Genomic DNA, 15539 nt, shown 5'->3' on the forward strand with positions numbered 1-15539 from the left:
ATAATTTTGTTAAAATCTAGATAAATATGCTTCAATCATACTAACAATTATAATGGAGAAAACCTACACATGTCCGTGATGATAATGATATGAATTAGATATATATATATATATAAAAAGGTATACCGCTTTACTTATATACATACAATCATATGAAAGCTGACACCCAACTCCTTCATACACGCACACGTAGCAGACGTAAATGGCCACATGCGTCATGTTTTTTACCTCCTCCTCCTCCTCCTCCTACTCTTCTTCTTCTTCTTCTTCTTCTTCTTCTTCTTCTTGAGAAATCAGTCCTATCACCCTATGGATTCGGAGGTTTCAGGGACTATCGCTCCTCGTCTTTTAAACATAAACCGCCAAAGAATGCACCTAGTCAGACCTAAGTCACAAAAGAACGCACCTGATTAAACCTAAACCAAGAAAGAACGCACCCGATTAAACCTCTAAACAGCCAAAAAAACCGCACCTAATCAAATTTAAGTCCAAAGAATGCATCTGATTAAACCTACACCGAAAAAGAACGCACCTGATTAAACCTAAGCCATAAAAAACGCACCTGATCAAACATAAACCGCAAAAGAACGCTCTTAATTAAACCTAAACTGTAAAAAAACGCACCCCATTAAACATAAAACGCAAAAGAACGCACCCTATTGAACCTAAACTAGAAAAGAACGCACCTGATTCAACATATATCGCAAAAGAACGCTCTTAATTAAACCCAAACTACAACAGAACGCACCTAAATACGCAATTTTATGCCCCTTCTTCCCCCCCCCCAACCCCCCCAACACACACACACACCTCCAACCCCCTTTTCCGGAGCAGGCATGCAAGCAAACGCGTGTCCACTCCCGCACGCGCGTTCCTCTCGCTGTGCCCTGAGAATTGGTCACCTTGGAGGAAAAAAAGAAGTAAAAAAAAAAAGTCGTCGGCGCGCGTCACGGGGGGCAACTGGGTCCGTACCCGGTCAAATATCAGGGTGCGAGGGCGTCGGAGGCAATGCCACTACTCTATTGCGTCTTAGCGGGCCATTCTAAGGATGCCCCCACATTATGCAGCCCAGGTGGGCGTAGCGACGGGAGCCGTCATGCGGATCTATACAGATATGTTTATCGCTGTAGCCATCGTCATAAATAATATGTTAAAACAGACTGATGCAAATTATTATTATTTATTATTATTTTATTATTATTATATTATTATTATTATTATTATTATTTTATTATTTCTGCATTTCCCTTTCTCTCTCTTTCTTCCCATAAACGCCTTAATATTCTTTGGAAGCTTGAATTTCAAGTCAGCGGCTACTTTGGTGGGCTTGTTCCATGAGAATAGAGATAATCTTCTGAATAATAATAATAATAATAATAATAATAATAATAATAATAATAATAATAATATTGACGTTTCTGGCATCTACGTTCAACCATAAGAAAATGGCCTCCCTTACAGGTATCACCTGGAATGAATTACTTTTACTGTTTTTTTTTTTCTAACTTCGTCTGACGTCAACATGCACGGATAGCATTGTTTTTTTTTTAATTTTTTTCTTTTGACCTGATGGGCGAATGTCATTTTCTTGCAGCTCGTAACTTTACTACGCAATTCTACTATTTCTTACATCCATGCATGCATGCATACACACACACAACATACATATAAATATATATAGAGAGAGAGAGAGAGAGAGGAGAGAGAGAGATGCATACAACATTTAAATACATATAGCAAAAACGCTCCTTTTAGCATTACATAAGGAATCTACAGCTAGTGTATATATATATATATATTATATATATATATATATATATATATATATATATATATATATATGAAAGCTCTTTAACAACATGAAAAACAGCCATTACACAAATTGCCATATTTTTTCAGAATAAGAGTCTCTCTCTCTCTCTCTCTCTCTCTCTCTCTCTCTGACGTTGATAGTAGGGTACAATTTACCTCGAAGTTCTGTTATAGGTTTGTATCTTTTTTTATTTTATTTTTATCATTTTTTTTCTTTTTTCAGTTAAAGGGAATTTTACCGAAGACCTGATGCTCCTCTTACCCCTAGACCTACCAACTGACCTTGAAGCATATACACCTTGTTTACATGTTTACTTGCTTATGCTTCTAGCGGCTAAAAACAAACAAACAAACATTTGCTACTAAGACTAATAGGGAAGAGGAAGAAGAGGAGGAGGAGGAAAACGAGGAGGAGGAGGAGGAGGAGGAAGAGAAGGAGGAAGTGACAATGATTAAAGAGTCAGAAGTCCATTCGTGACGTCGAACTATTAATGGCGACTACTGTCGACACTCGGGGACATTTTTTCCTTGATCCTTCCAGTGACCTTCTGGAGGACTCGGGCTGTGTGGCGGTGAAGGGGAGGGGGAGGGGGAAAGAGGGAGGGGGAGGTTTTTCAATGTCACTCGCCTCCCGTTGGCGTAATCGGTTTCGAGAACGGAGAGCGATGACGTCAGTGGGGCAGTTACCAAAAATTGAAAAGGGGGTAAAAAGTTACCTTACGGAACGCCACCAGCTACTTTTCTTTATTCTTAAATAAATAAATAAATACAGATGTGAGAATAACTCCTATATACTCTTTTCCCCATTCAGGTGGGTCTCCACGGGCCAAGGGACGCCAAATTGCTCTATTACAGAAGGATACAAGGAAGGAGGGAGTCCTACGGAGTGTTACCGAGAACATCTCGACTCAGGACATTTCAAAAGAAGAGAATCCTTCCTACGTCATATTTCTTCCTCTCCTACTCCGCCTCTTCTTCTTCTTCTTCTTATTCACCTTTTCCTTCTTCTACTTCTTTTCCTTTTCTTCACCTTATCCTTCTTCTTCTTCTTCTTCCCCTTTTATCTTCTTTTACTTCTTTTTCCTTTCTCTTCACCTTCTTCTTCTACTCTTTCTTCTTCCTCTTTTTCTTCTACTTCTTTTTCCTTTTCTTCACCTTATTCTTCTTCTTCTTCTTCTTCTTCTTCTTCTTTCTTCTTCTTCTTTTACTTCTTTTTCTTTCTTTTTGCCTTCCTCTTCTTCTACTTTTTTCTTCTTCCTCTTTTTCTTCTACTTCTTTTTCTTTTCTTCACCTTATCCTACTTCTTCTTTTTCTTCTTCTTCTTCTTCTTCTTCTTCTTTTCTACATTTTTCTTTTTATCTTGTTCTTGTTCTTCTTCTGCATCTTTTCATTTTTCTTCTCCTTTTTTACTTTCTTTTTCTTCTTCCTTATCCTCTTCTTCTTACTTTTTCTTTTTCTTCTTCCTTTTCTTTCTTCTTCTTCTTCGTCCTCTTTTTCTCCTTCTACTTCTCCTTTTTCTTCCTTTCTCCTCCTTCTCACCAACGTCCTTCGGTGGGACGCCATGTCCCCGATGACGAAGACTGATTCAAACCAGAAAACCAGGAAGGGAAATGGGCGCCTATTGTCCCTGGAGAACCTGGTTCACCTCACTGTAGTAGATTCACATCAACCGTGTACGTATTTGATGTCTAACCCGGCCCCTTACGACGCTCCTCCTGATCGGCTGTTGATAAGCTAATCACAGAGCTGGAAACTCTCAGTCTCTCTCGAGAGAGTTCACATGGGTAGGATCTATGTTCCACGTCTCCTGAGGGATACTTTTGAAAGACGCATCCCTCAGGAGAGGTGGAACATAGATCCTACCCACTGTGAACTCTCGAGAAAGACTGAGAGTGTCCAGCCCTGTGATTGGCTTATCAACAGCCAATCAGGAGCGTCGTAAGGGAATCTACTATAGGACATGTACGTATATGGGTAGTCTCATTTAAATATTAGTTTGCCTAGGGTAAATGGCAGACTTTTAATTAGAGAAATAAAAAAAATCACTGATATACGAAATATGCGCAGATGTGTCGTAAAAAAAACAAGAGTAAATAATATACACAGGTCTTCCTCCCGCGCGCATGCGCGTAAAAGCGTATGTACAGTTTATACAGGAATATGGTGTTTACATATACCTAATGATGTATGGACATACTGAAACAGGTAATATATATATATATATATTTAGGTATATATATATATATATATCTATATGTATATATATATATGTGTGTGTGTGTGTGTGTGTATGTATGTATATATATATATATACATATTACATATATATGTGCGTGTGTGTGCGTGTGTGTGTGTGTATGTCTGCGTTATAGCCACAAATGTCGTTTAATATCAAGTTCTCTATACCTCGGGAATAACTTACACCCAAGGGGTCCACATTGGCTTTTGACCACTGAGCCCTTATACTACTACTATATATATAGCCCTATATATACTATATATATATATATATAATATATATATATATATATATATATATATATATATATATATATATGTGTGTGTGTTGTGTGTGGTTTATAATATAATATATTATATATATAAATATAAATATAAATATACATATATTTATTTATATATATCTATATATATAAATATATATATATATATATATATATATATATATATATATATATATATATATAAACTATATAACTTGAAACACTTGAGTGCAAGAAGGGAATATAAACTTGAACAGTTAAAATCTAAGTACTCTCTTAAGAGCAACTTGACAAATAATATGGTAATCAGTCAGTCAGTCAGTCATTTTTGGATGCCAGTCACCTAAAAGAAAATCAGATATCAGTCACTCGAAAATTAAAGTCAACACGTAGATCAGTCAGTTAATTAGTTTGACAAGTAATATGATAATTATATTTTATCAGTCAGTCAGTCATTCGTCTTTGTACGTGTCACTTAGCAAAAAAAAAAAAAAAAAAAAAAAAAAAAAAAAAAACATGAAATGGCGAATGACGAATAATAAACATTGGGTTGGATAACCGATAACATCCTTGTTTTAGTCCCTGCCGAAGCTTAAACCTTTTATTTCGTCCATCTACGTCATAAGAACTACCATTAAAAAAAAAAAAAAAAAAAAAAACCCTGTGAAAAAAAAAAAAACAAATAAACAAACTATGTGACCTTTACATGAAAAAAAAATTACTTTATATAAATCTTAAAAACCTCGTGTTATCGATGGTTAAAGGTCAGACGAAAAATGGAAAATCAATACAGTTCATACACCTGGAAGTGTGTGATTTACAGGTGCCAATATGATAGTGTGTTTTTGAAATGTTGTACAGTGTGAATCACAGTAATTCACCAAGTGTAATACGTTCGTATCCAACTTACAGGTGTGTGGCTACTGCAGTAATAGAGCGAGCACTTAAATACCATATACACACCACATAATAGATATATATATATATATATATATATATATATATATATATATATATATAATATATATATTTTTATTTTTATCCGCTAACCACTCATTACGAACCTGACATGGAGCCCACACTTTTACCAAATCTGCTCCCCACTCCCCATTTCAAGGTCACGGCAAGGGAAGGATTATGGGCAAAAAAAAAAAAAAAAAAAAAAAAAAAAACAAAAAAAAAAAAAAAAAAAAAAAAAAAAAGTCTAACATGACGCCCTTTCAAAACAAAGGGCCGATTACCGAAGGATTTAACGTATACAAAGGACCTCGAAGAAGCCCCACAAGACACTCCTGTTTATTTATCAGTCCTATAAGCGGCAGGCAGATTTGTCCTGCGGAAGGGTGTGGTTGCGTGTGTATGCCCTTCGGAAGGACTTAAAAGGGGAGATCCTAAGAAGGGCAGAGGAAGGAACGAATTCAAGAGTTGGCAACGATGTGAACAAATATCATTTTCAACTAACAACTGAAATATTATTATTATTATTATTATTATTTTTTTTTTTTTTTTTTTTTTTTTTTTTTTTTTTTTTTTTTTTTTTTTTTTTTTTTTTTTTTTTTTTTTTTTTTTTTTTTTTTTTTTTTTTTTTCTCTATCACAGTCCTCCAATTCGACTGGGTGTATTTATAGTGTGGGGTTCCGGGCGGGTTGCATCCTGCCTCCTTAGGAGTCCATCACTTTTCTTACTATGTGTGCCGTTTCTAGGATCACACTCTTCTGCATGAGACCTGGAGCTACTTCAGCCTCTAGTTTTTCTAGATTCCTTTTCAGGGATCTTGGGATCGTGCCTAGTGCTCCTATGATTATGGGTACGATTTCCACTGCATATCCCATCCTCCTTCTTATTTCTATTTTCAGATCTTGATACTTCAATTTTTTTCTTTTTTCCCTCTCTTTTCTCTTCAACTCGGTGTCCCATGGTATTGCGACATCAATGAGTGATACTTTCTTCTTGACTTTGTCAGTCAACGTCACGTCTGGTCTATTTGCACGTATCACCCTATCCGTTCTGATACCATAGTTCCCAGAGGATCTTTGCCTGATCGTTTTCTATCACTCCCTCAGGTTTGGTGCTCGTACCACTTATTACTGCAAGGTAGCTGATGTTTCTTGCACAGGCTCCAGTGGAGGGCTTTTGCCACTGAATCATGCCTCTTTTTGTGTTACTGGTTCTGTGCAAGTGCCGGGCATTCACTTGCTATGTGGTTTTATGGTTTCATTTTCGTATTGCACTCCACATATGGGAGAGATGTTATTTCCGTCTATCGTACTTTGAATATCTGGTTCTTAGGGCCTGATCCCTTGTGCCGCTGTTATTCACTCCTTCAGTTTCCTCTTTAGCTCTCCCCTCCCCTGTAGCCATTGCCAATTGTCATCGCTGCTAGTTCTTTAGTCTGTCTCATGTATTGTCCGTGCATTGGTTTGTTGTGCAGTCCTGTGTTCTTTCTGTCTTTCTCCTGTCTCTCGGTATATTTCTGGGTCTTCGTCTACTTTTATTAGTCCTTCTTCCCATGCACTCTTTAGCCACTCGTCTTCACTGGTTTTCAGATATTGCCCCAGTGCTCTGTTTTCAATGTTGACGCAGTCCCTCTATACTTAGTAGTCCTCTCCCTCCTTCCTTTCCGTGTTATGTATAGTCTGTCCGTATTTTGCTCTTGGGTGTAGTGCTTGTGTATTGTCATTTGTTTCCTGGTTTTCTGATCTATGCTGCGGAGTTTCTGCCTTCGTCCATTCCACTATCCTGCGCTGTATATATTATTATTATTATTATTATTATTATTATTATTATTATTATTATTAGCTCCCATGACATCAAGGTCCTTTCGTGTACTATAGTAAGCTACAAGTCCCGCTCCCTCCCCCATACCCCAGCCCGGCACTGAGAGGTGACTCCCCCGATAAGATGATTAAGATTATCGACCTTCAAAGGCGTCATATCTAGTGAGTCATTGAAAATACGTCAAAGTTATCGAGAACATTCCGTCTTCAGAGTCCCAAGGACAGGAGAAGTACACGCATTCCTGGGCACATCTAACCTGTGGATCTGCAGAGAGAGAGAGAGAGAGAGAGAGAGAGAGAGAGAGAGAGAGAGAGAGAGAGAGAGAAGTGGTCCTGCGAATAAAAGATAAAACTTACAATATTTCAAAATAACGTTATATGAGCATAACTTTACTGTGCGTGTGTGTGTGTGTGTGTGTGTGAGAGAGAGAGAGAGAGAGAGATGGCCAATCTGCGAATTAATGAAAAATAAAGAAAAAACTTACATTTCAGAATATATTTATATCAGCAAATCTTTTATTTTTTAAGTAAACTCACCGCTAGATTTATCTTATCACAATAAATGAATATGTAAGAAATGGCAAAACTACAATAATCAGAACAATATTAATTAAATACAAATGACATAAAAATAATAAAGACTAATTAAATTTCACTGATTATGAAAGATTAAAAAAATATATATTACTTCCTATCAGCTTATCTTGTACAACAACCGAAGACAACATTTACACTTTTTTTATCAAATAAATGCGAATGACTGTTTTGTACGTCAGACCAGTATGCGTGGGACAAATAACATATAATTAATTTCCAATAATGGTGCAACAGGAAGACACACACTAACACACTTGGTATAGAAGCTCAATTACGCGGCAATGCATTCCTGAGCATTAGAACTTGACAACTGCGTTACCAATTATATTTACAAAAAGGCATGCATATGTTTATGTGTATATGTATATGTATATGTATGTGTATGTGTATATATATGATTGTATATGTGTATATATATAAATATATAATATATATACATATATATATATTATACTATATATGTATATATATATGTAGTTTGTGTGGTATATTTTATATATATATATATATATATATTATATATATAAAAATATATATATATATATTATGGTAACTACACACGTAAAGACTTACTTTAAGCATGGAAAGAACAGACTGCTGAAATCGAACTCAATATAACAAAATATAATCAACGAGTGAAGAATAATTCTGCCTTCACGCATTATGCAATTATTCAAAATGGTTATTCATCCATACAAGTTTCTAAGGTAAAGAAAAACGAAAAATATTCTATAGAATAAAAGGAAAAATAAACGAAACAAAACATAATTCGATATCAGGGAAATGGCAGACATTCTTTCCTTATAAAACGTCACGACGTGATAAAAAAAGAACGGCCAATTGTTATTGATTCAATCATCGAGGTGATTGTGGAACGACAGCGCAAGCACACATACACACACACAAACACGCGCACAAACACACAAGGTCCCAGCCAGGAAGCGGAAGAGCCAGAGAGACGAATAAACAGGTCCGCGATATTAAAAAAAACAAAACGGAAACTTTATTTGTCGAACATCAAAGACCGCGCAATGGTGGGCATTGTGTCCAAAATGTATTCAAAAAGAAAAGTCTAATGCTTGTTATTTCATTAGTATACAAGGGGTGTATGCATGTAGTATGTATGTATGTAACTATATATATATATATATATATACGTACATATGCATACATATATATGTATGTATGTATGTATACCTATATACATAGTATATATACATACACATTAATTCCCAATGTCCCAAAGAACATATTAAGCACGCGGTGATGCTTGCTTGCTTGCAAGAAATGAGTACACACCCTCTCTCTCTCTCTCTCTCTCTCTCTCTCTCTCTCTCTCTCTCTCTCTCTCTCTCCAAGGGTGGAATCCTTGAGGAAGCCATACTAATACCCAATACTTCTCGAACTAAAAGCACGCAGCGATGCTTGCAGGAAGTGTTGCCTTCTCTCTCTCTCTCTCTCTCTACTGTTTTTCATTTCTAGGTTCCTAATAAGACGAAATCAATAATGCAACTGTTACCGAATATTCTAAGAAGTCAATGAAACGGGGTGATGGATGCAGGAAGTGCTCTCTCTCTCTCTTTCAGCGCTTCTGTAAGGGATAAAACCCTGAAGGATTTCCAGGTGTCTGCCAGTGGAGGTCCTTTTTCTAGGAACATTACGCTGTTCAACCAAGGTTCAATCGAGGACACGAATTCCCCCACAATGCAGACACTCCCATCCCACCACCGCCCCTTGGGGGGGGGAGGCGGCAACTGGCGGCTGGGGGTTAGATGGAGGAGAGGAAGGGGGTTGGGAGTGGAGGAGTCCCGCAGATGGTGATCCCCTTGGGTTATCCTACGCCTCCTTGAATGGCGAGGATCCTCTCTCAAGGTCGTCGTCAGACCGCGCGGTCAGTTATAGGACTCTGGAGTCCTCCGGTTGCCAAATCCTCCAAGCGGGAGATCCCATCCTAATCAAGGTCACTTGGGGAAAATCCACCTTTGCAACACATTATTGGGCATGCAGGAGCCATCGTGATGCTTGCGCGCGCACGAACGCACGCACACGCAAGGTTGACTTTACATTACAGCCTTAACGAGATCTCTTTTTATAAATATAGCTTTTGTAGTACTGACAGAATCCTCGTTATCATGAAAGACTTCTTGTAGAATGAAAGAGTGATCGAGCCACTAGTCTTGCGACTGAAAGACCTCCTCGCTGGTGGGAATGAAAGATTTTTTATCACCATGAAGAAGCCGGCTCGCTTATCAGAAAGAAGCAAAGAAATAAAAAAAAAAAAAAAATAAAAAAACTTCTTGTTTTTGTAAGATTGTCCGGAAACGAAGCTTCGTCTCTTCCTAGAGCAAGCGCAGTGATGTAAGAACATTTAGGTGTGGTTGTGGGAGGGGAGGGGGGAGGTGGGGAGGGGGAGGTTGGAGAATAAACGGTGATACGGGGAAGGGAGAGGGGGTATACATGAGATTATCCCATTACGAAAATGGTTTCGTTGGAAATCTGATACAAGCTTATTATATCTACAACGGCCACTTGTTCACAGTTACATGCCTCCCCCAGACTTTTTTTTTTTTTTTTTTTTTTTTTTTAAGCTGGCCTTAGCCAGCGCGGGCTCTTGCTCAGAGAGCAGCCCGTAAACCTCTTTTCCCAGTGACTTGGGGAAAAAATCTAATAAAAACTATATCTACACGTCCCAACTTTGTTCCAGTTTTTACATTGCCCGCCCCCAGACTTTTTTTTTTTTTTTTTTTTTTTTAAGCTGGCCCTTTTCTGCCAGCGCGGGCTCTTGCTCAGAGGCGCAGCCCGTAAACCTTCTTTTTTTCCCCGGCCAGTGACTTGGGGAAAACAAATTCTAATCAAAACCTATTCTTACATCATACTTTTTCGACTTTCCTATCCAAAAGCCCCACACTGGACGGAACCTGGGCGGACTACGATGGAGGACAGAAAGGGAATGGAATATAACCGAAAAATGCCATCATTCGTAACCTAACAGTAAGTCTACACCTACACTGAAGTTAAATTCGAGTGAACTCCAGTTGCTGACTATAATATACAAACATTGTATATTATGGTCAGTATGGCAGTAAATGACAAGATTGAAATATTTATATAAAGTAAATGTTGATTAAAACTAACATTGGTACTCTATGTCGCTGGAACATTGCTATAGCTACTAATCTTAAGAAAGCTGGGTAGACTGGGCATGATTATCTAAAATCACTATTGAAAATCATATAGTTCATACACCACCAATATATGGCATTATTCTTTGGCTATTCTGATCTGTCAGTCACAAACACTAAAAACACTATATTTATAGCAATCAGAGGGGAAACTTGACCTGACCTAACCTAATCTAACGTAACCTAACGTAACCTAACCCCTCGAACACACTATTCTCTGCAGATTCCGAATTGTGGGTCAATAAAACTCTACACCTTAGATTTATTATACAATAAGAGGGGAACTTAACCTAACCTAACTTAACCTAACCTCATCGCTCTACATACCATGTTTATTACAATAGGAGAGGAAACTTAACCTAACCTAACCTAACCTAACCTTTCGAGTAACCAATAAAACTAATAATTTTATCATTGACAATACCATCGGTGCGTCATGTGACTGAGTAATTTTTTAACTTAGGAAACAAGAAACTGAATAAAAAAAAAGCACAGAAAAAAAACCCCAGAAATTTATCTTCAAGTCATTTCCTTTACTGAGCGAGAATCGAATCCATTTCCTCCGAAGAAAATGCATTTATCTGGAAATGAGGAAGACTGGAGAGAGATTTCTTTCCCACACCGATAACACGTAGAAGGGCAAAGTGGTGAAAGATGGAGAGAGAGAGAGATGAGAGAGAGAGAGAGAGAGAGAGAGAGTAGGAGAGAGAGAGAGAGAGAGAGAGAGAATGTTAATAAATAAGAAAGAACGTTATGAGCTATCACTTGATATATATATATATATATATATATATATATATATATATATATATATATACATATGAATTAAGATACACGTGTCCTTTGATATCCAATTCGCTCTACCTTTCGGTTTAACATATATGAAAATATATTATTTCCGAGGTAGAGCGAATTTGATATTACAGGATGTTTTTTGTGCATTCATATATATATATATATATATATATATATATATATATATATATATATATATATATACATATATACATATATGTATATATATATATATATATATATAGAATACTCTATATATACATATGTAAATGGCTGCGTGTACGTACAACAGCAAACACTTTATTATGCAAACAAACCTCTGATTGTACAGACTTAATGAACAAACAAATATATCAGCGTCCCAACACTTCGTTTACTTGTTTGAAAATCTAGCGTCAAAATAGCAGATACCAAGTTAGTTTTACGACTCAGTGACGGTACGATTCTAAACTATTTTTTTACGGCATATGTTTAAAAAAATATATTTTTTATGGTTACTAAAATTTTTGAAAAAAAAAATCGTTAATGGGAAAAAAGGATATATTTAACAAAGGTTCTCCTGGTATTTGGATTTCGTTTAAAGCATATATTTTTATTTTATAATTTCCATGGCTACTACATTTAAAAAAAAAATATTCCTAAATGGAAAAAAAGATATTTATATCTAAAAACCATTCTGCTGGTATTCGTACTTGAACAATATTTTTTAGAGCGAAAAAATATAATGGATGAAAAAAAATACATTAAAATAAAAATTCTCGTCATCTAATGTTCAAAATCCCCCAAACTTTCTCTTCTTGGAAAGTAACAAAACTCTACTGGACCAACTTTCTTTCTTTAGCCCCTTCCCCTCACCCCCACCAACCCCCACCTTATTCTCTGGGGTGGGGTGTGGGTGGGGATGAGTGGGGAGTGCACCTGAGATAAACGAACACCATTAAGTATTCATCTTCACCCTTCAAGTAATTAATAAAATGGAAATATATCTCATTAAGTGTTTTAATTGGGGGAGGACACCAATGAGAAAACTATGACAATACGAAACTGCTCTAAACGTAAAGAGGAAAACAGTCTTAATCAGGTGATAATTAATTCAAAAAACGTTGAAAACGAAGCCATTAAAGAGTATTATACGTGTGTGGAATTCGTATTTACCGGGGAAGGTTGTGATAAAACTGGTAAATGAAAGGTGCCACCGGTTTTATCATCAGAGGGTCCTGTCCTTCGCATGTATACGTGAATGGAAGCGGGGAAGCACGCACGAGGAACGAACGATGTATTAATACATTGCTTCTGAACTGTGGACCAGTTGCTCCTCATCATGTATTTATACATTGCTTCTAAACTGTCGACCAGTTACACTTTATAATGTATTAATATATTACCTCTACATTGTCGACCAGTTACACCTTATGATGTATTTATACATTGCCTCTAAATTGTCGACCAATACTCCTCATCATTTATTGATGCATTGCTTCCAAATTGTCGACTAGTTACACCTGATGATGTATTGATACATTGCATTAAATTGTCGACCAGTTACACCTCATAATTTATTGATACATTGCTTCTAAACTGTCGACCAGTTACCCCTCATCATGTACTGATACATTGCTTCTAAACTGTCGACCAGTTAACTAAATGATGTATTGATACATATTGATACATTACTTCTGAACTTTAGACAAGTTAACTTCATGATGTATTAATACATTATTTCAGAATTGTCGACCAGTTACACCTAATAATGTATTGATACATTACTTCTAAATTGTCGACCAGGAAACAGAATATATTTTTTCTTTTCTAATTATTGATCTCTTCTTTCTGTATTTCCCATTATCTTTTGTTACTACTTTGAAATGAACGCGGTTTATCTGCAGACGTGAACCACCCATGACGTATGGCAGATATTGCATGGTTATTACTCTGAGTCATCCGCTCCTGGCTGGAAAACCGGAAGGGGTTCCTCCCTGATCAAAATGTGCATGAAGCAGCAATGAAGCTTAATATATATATACTTTTTTTTTTTGCCCTTGATTCAACAGCTAAGTGGAAATAGGCGTGATAGGAGTTAACATTTGTCGAAATATTACGTCAGAGTAATTTTCTGGGATAAATATTGAGCAAGAAGAAGGAGAGAGAGAGAGAGAGAGATGATTGCGTTGAACAAGAACCTAACAGTAACACTTGAGAGAGAGAGAGAGAGAGAGAGAGAGAGAGAGAGAGAGAGAGAGAGAGAGGCTCGTGGTGATCACATGAAACGAAACAAACAAAAGTAAAAAAAAAACAAAAAAAGTTAAAAAAAAAACAAAAATCAAAACACGAACATAGAAGATGAAGAAAATGTGACCTTTCACATCACCGACAACAAACAACAAACAAGCAAGAAAAAAAGCGACATTCCTGATTACAAATGCAGTTTAGGCGAGTGGGGGGGGGGGGGGGGAGGGTGGGGGAGGGCGCAGGGGCGGGAGGGAACTTCCAAACTCCCGGAAGCCTCTTCCAGGTTTCTCCCAAAAGCTGAACACCACCAGGGATAAATGACGATGCGTGCTGGCTGTCCTATTCTCGCGGGAAAAACTGGAAAATCGCACATGGGTGAGAAGACCTGCAAAAAAAAAAAAAAAAAAAAAAAAAAAAAAAAACAAAAAAAAAAAAAGGAGGGGGTGGTGTGGGGGGGCGGGCGGGGGAGCGAGAACAATAGCACGTAGCAAGATGGATACCTGGAATGTGTTTTCGAGGCGCAAAAACATTCTGAGGTAGATTTGTATTAATAATAATAATAATAATAATAATAATAATAATAATAATAATAATAATAATAATAATAATAATAATAATAATAATAGTAAAAATAATAATAAATTGAATGCAGCTGATGCAGCTAATACTTATGATAATGTAAGCTTAAAAGTCTTCTACCTAATAATAATAATAATAATAATAATAATAATACAAGCATCATTACCATTTTTGTTCAGGCTTGACACAACAACATTGTTGTTCCACTACGGCATTCCGACAAAATCATTTATACAAGAACAAGTACGGAAAGTGTGTAGCAAAGTAATTTCCTTAAGGTCTTAAAGATGAGAGAGAGAGAGAGAGAGAGAGAGAGAGAGAGAGAGGTGCTTTTCATGGTTGTGCAAGAACTCGAAAACGTGGAAAGACCTTTGGATTTTCCTTCATTCATTGGATTTCAGGGGAGAGAGAGAGAGAGAATTTGCGTTTTCATTGTTGCAATTATTACAAGCACTCGAAGATAGAGAAGTACATTTGTATTCCCTCTTAATTGATTTGAATGGAGAGAGAGAGAAGAGAGAGAGAGAGAGAGAGAGAGAGATTGAGAGGAGAGAGAGAATTTGCGTTTTCATTGTTGCAATTATTGCAAGCTCTCGAAGATGGAGAAGTACATTTGTATTCCTTCTTAATTGATTTGAATGGAGAGAGAGAGAGGAGAGAGAGAGAGAGAGAGAGAGAGAGAGAGAGAGAGAGAGAGAGAGAGAGGTTCTTCCTGCTCTCTCATTGCCTCGCAACTGCTTTTGCAAAGGTTATGGAGAACAAGACTTCTCGACGTCTTCGTGGAGGTCGCTGATGTGAAGAATAACACGCATGCGCATTAGTACTGCGCAGCGGCGGAGGCCAAATTCACATGAAATCTATGGAGACATTTTTGTTTTCAATTTGCATAAGTAAGTCAGAGGATAATATTTTTTTTTTCATGTCAGTACTGTCAGAATAAAAAATTTTTTTCAGAGAGGCCTGTGGACTAAATTCACATGAAAATCTATGGAGACATTTTTTTATTTTGAATTTGCATAGGTAACTCATAGGATAATATTTTTTTCTGTTCATGTCAGTACTGTCAG

Source organism: Macrobrachium nipponense, chromosome 22 (assembly GCF_015104395.2).
Source record: "Macrobrachium nipponense isolate FS-2020 chromosome 22, ASM1510439v2, whole genome shotgun sequence".
Classification (NCBI taxonomy): domain Eukaryota; kingdom Metazoa; phylum Arthropoda; class Malacostraca; order Decapoda; family Palaemonidae; genus Macrobrachium; species Macrobrachium nipponense.